Raw genomic sequence first — 4,752 nt, forward strand, 5'->3', positions numbered from 1 at the left:
CCCCCGCCCCTCAGTCCCCTTCCCCCGCCCCTCAGTCCCCATCCCCCCAGTTCCCTTCCCCCGCCCCTCAGTCCCCTTCCCCCGCCCCTCAGTTCCCTTCCCCCGGCCCTCAGTCCCCTTCCCCTGCCCCTCAGTCCCCTTCCCCCGCCCCTCAGTCCCCTACCCCTCAGTCCCCTTCCCCCGCCCCTCAGTCCCCATCCCCCGCCCCTCAGTTCCCTTCCCCCGGCCCTCAGTCCCCTTCCCCCACCCCTCAGTCCCCTTCCCCCGCCCCTCAGTCCCCTTCCCCCGCCCCTCAGTCCCCTTCCCCCGACCCTCAGTCCCCTTCCCCCGACCCTCAGTCCCCTTCCCCCGCCCCTCAGTCCCCATCCCCCGGCCCTCAGTCCCCTTCCCCCACCCCTCAGTCCCCTTCCCCCACCCCTCAGTCCCCTTCCCCCACCCCTCAGTCCCCTTCCCCTGCCCCTCAGTCCCCTTCCCCCGCCCCTCAGTCCCCTTCCCCCGCCCCTCAGTTCCCTTCCCCCGGCCATTAATTAGACTGTTAATGTGATCCATTAATGCTGGTCACAGTGTTGGCAGGGGACCTGGCACTGAAGGTGTTAAAGGAGAAGAACCAGTGGAAAAACAAAGTATTTTTAATAATAACGGGCAGGTGTGAAATCCGGCTGGGCAGACGTCGAAGTTTGTGAGCAAGTCTGGACTTCGACTCTGAGCAAAAATCGAGCCAAATCCAAAGAAATGCACCGGGAGGGGGGGGGCGGGGAGGGGACAGGGAGGGGGCAGGGAGGGGGGTGAGAGGGGAGAGGGGGCGGGGAGGGGGGAGAGGGGGGTGTATCTCTTGTTTTTTATACAAACCGGGTGAGCTTTTGCGTTTGCGAATGAAAATCCTGCTAGGTTTTGTGAATGTTTTTTGCAAAAAATTAAAAAAAAAACAATTGCCCTGCTTATACTGGGGGTGTGTTTTTTTGGAAATAAGGAATTTTTTTTTTAAACCAAAGCCAAAACACAAGTGAAGGTGCACAGGCTTCCTATTCTATTGGTTTGCTATAATGTGAGAATAACAGTGACAAACATAACATTTTTGAAAGTTTGAAAATTGGAATTACGTAGGGAAATATTGTTGTGTTTCAATTTTCTATCTTTGTTTCTTTGGATGACAATAATATTGTGACTAAACCTCATTTATATGCCTCTTATCAGCCTGCTTCAGCTGCCTGAATATCAGATACAATGTAGACACACGACAATGGGTGTGGAAATGCAGATAAAGAATAACTAGTCAAGTTTCGCCTCACTGTGCTGCTTTTGGCTTAATCTCGCATTACCGAGCAGCTTGTAGCGTTTTCGCCGGGTGATTAAAGTGTGAAGCTGAATAACCACCGGCAGTTGTACTCATTACTCATAATATTAATGCTGGGGGGAAATTCTAACTGAATGCAGATAAGCAGCCGCATAACAGTTTGGTAACTTGTGTCACTCACTGCTTCACTGGAGCCTAGGGCTGCGCTTATAGTGCTGGCGACGCGACGTCGCGGCAAAACAAATGTATTGCCGCCGTCGCGTGCGCTTATTGTAAGCGCGACGCGACGGAGCGACGGGAGGGCCGTGGCGGCGCGAAATTTGGAAGCCGGTCAAATTTGATTTTTCAGAGGCTGTCGCCACATGTGACAGCCTCTGAACCAATCAATGGCCAGGTCGCTGGCGACGTCGCTGCAAAGCGAAATACAACTTTCGCGGGTGGCGACGGGTGACGTCATACATCGCATCGCCATCGCGCGCACTATAAGCGCGTCTTAGAGGAGCATCAAGGTATTTTTACGCCCAGTGTAAGTTCCACCAATGGCGCCCCCCAATTGATGGCTGAAATCAAGGGACATATTCTCCCAGCTCCGAGATTACCGTCCCGTGTTGTGATGTCACCCGGAAGTGAACAGGGCACGGGGTCAAATTGACGGAACGGCAATCTTGCAACTTTGAAAATATGTCCCCCCAAAAACTCTCCAATAAACGAAATTCCGTGCCCCTAACAGGCTACGCCCCGATTAGCGTCGGACATGCCGCCGTGGCAGGAGGAGCGCATGAAGTCGTTATGCCACACGGACCACGGGCGTCGACGTGTCGAGCTAATGATCAGTGCCCCTAAGAACTGCGACAGTGAGAGCCCCAATCTTGTATTATCTTTCTCAGACCCCCCGAAACATTATGCCACCCCTACATCTACCAAATAAAAAGCTCACGACGCTGCCGCTGAAATGGCATGGATGTTACTGCGCGACGGATTATATGGACACGAGAATTTGTCCCGTTGCGTTTGTTTTGGGCTTAATGAGTGGGACGGGACGACAGAGCCGTTCAGAATCAATGTTCCCCGAACATTTCGTTCCCTGTCAGAGGAATTTAATCTTTGGTTGATGCTCTCATATCTGGGAAGTTATAATTAGGGATGTGCAAACGGTTTACACGTGTTAACAAACCTCGCCAATTTCACCCTTTTTTTTTTGGTGCTGCCAGAAAAAATTTGCTGCCGTCAAAAAGTTTGCAACAAGTTCCCCCTAACTCTAAACTCTAAAGTGAATGGACATCACATGGTCCATTCCTTCCGGTTACTTCCACCACTGGAATTCGACCAATTGGGGGTTGGGGGGGGGGGGGTTCAACAATTTAAAATAAAAAAAAGCGAAATTGTGCATTTTTAACCATTTGGGTTTATTTTTTTAGAACGTTTGGTGCTAAGAGTTTTGTTTTCCCAGCACAGAGAAACGCGTCGGGTTCTTCCATCTCTAGTTATAACGACACACAAGAAAGTAAGAAAAGTCTTTCATATTATTATTATTATTATTATTATTATTACATGAAACACTGTATGACATAATAACTTGTTGGTATTACGTATAATAAAGTTATATCTGTTAGAGGTGTGTTTCCGCCTGGTTTGTTTATTTTTTCCTAGGTGGAAAGCAGGGGGGGTCTCCGGGGAAACAAAATGCCGGATGTATTCCCCCGCGGCACAGTGGCCAATAGGAAGCCGCGATGAGCTCCTGTTTGCCCACGTAAGGCGGAAAATATAAGTACCAGGAGACACCGGCATCCCCTTCGGAGGAAAGTATCTCGTGACGCAGGGGGTCCCCGGAGCTGAAGTTAATGCGGTTCTGCTCCAGAGACCCCCGACTTTCTAACTATTAAAACAAAGCGACTTTAGTATTGGAAACATTGTGACTTCAGTATATTATTGCAGATCAGTTGTTTCCCAAATATGTACACAGCGGTCGCGGTACCGAGGACATTAACGCCTTAGTACAGGGGTGGCAAGCTCCAGTCCTCAAAGGCCATCAATGGGTCAGGTTTTTCCTGCTTCAGCACAGGTGGCTCAGTCACTGATTGCATCACCTATGCTGAAGCAGGGATATCCTGAAAATCTGACCTGTTGGTGGCCATTGAGGACTGGAGTTGGCCGCCCCCCCGTTATACTGCATATGCACCCAAATAAAGGACAAAACAGAACAAATAAACTATCGCTGGAAGGCAAGACTGGCAAAGTCCCGCCGGGACACCCCCCCCCCCTGGGACCACCCACCCCTGTGACACTGCCCCCGGGACACCCCCCCCATACACCCCCAGGAACACCCCCCAGGAAACCCCTCCCCCGGGACACCACCATGGGTACACCCTGGGACCCCCCCCCAGGACACCCCGCCCTTGGGATACCCCTCCTGGGTGCCCCCCAGGACACCCCCCTTCCCAGGGACACCCCCCCTGGGACACACACACCCCCAGATACCCGCTGAAGCTAAGCATGCAACTGGTTGCAAATATTCCCCAGCATCGACCTACGGTTTCATGGACTATAAGGGTCAATAAATACAAATGATTGTACCATATTCCTGGCATCTGTAAATTGAATTAACCAGTAAAGTGCTTCACCCCTCTAAGGGAATATAGGGAAATACCCTAGCTTTTTAACCCCTTCCTCCACCCCATTAAATCAAGCATCCTGCTTATAACACGGGAGACTGGCACAGGCTTTTAGAAGACTGTGGTTTATAGAGAGGTAAAGTGATTCTGTGCGCGGGCTTGATGCTTACTAAGTGAATCAAATGTACTTCTTGTTCTTAATCCCACTTGATTACAGAGCAATTTAGACTTCTTTCTTCCAGACAAAGTAGTGAAATGTAGCCTGCCAAAAACATTATGATTTGTCCTTTTAAATTAGACGATCGATTACTGTATTTTATTTTCAAGTGAGGCAGTTTGGATAATAATGTCTCGTGCACAAGCTCATATCTTTTGCTGATTTTTAACTCCCGTTGGGCAGACTGTGCAGTGGGTTAGGCCCACAGCGGGGCTCAAATCCAGTCCTCAATACCCCCCCCCCCCCCCCCCCCAACGGGTCAGGTTTTCCAGATATCCCTGCTTCAGCACAGACGGCTCAAGCAGTGGCTCCCGGCTTCAGCACAGGTGGCTCAACTGATTGAGCCACCTGTACTGATGCTGGAATATCCTTAAAATCTGACCTGTTGGGGGGGTCTTGAGGACTGGGGTTGAGCCCCCCATGGCTAGGGTAACAGAATGAATTTTATCCTACAAGTAGCGGGTATCTTCTTAGTAAGATATGAAATGATTTGAACCCTGCAATGATCATATACAAAACATAGGCAAAGTTATAAAATAAAAAACACCCATTAAATGACGCCCGACATCACCTTTCGTTCCAGTGCGCCGCATACAATCTCGCGTTACATGACACGGAGCATGGCGTTA

Source organism: Ascaphus truei, chromosome 22 (assembly GCF_040206685.1).
Source record: "Ascaphus truei isolate aAscTru1 chromosome 22, aAscTru1.hap1, whole genome shotgun sequence".
NCBI lineage: Eukaryota > Metazoa > Chordata > Amphibia > Anura > Ascaphidae > Ascaphus > Ascaphus truei.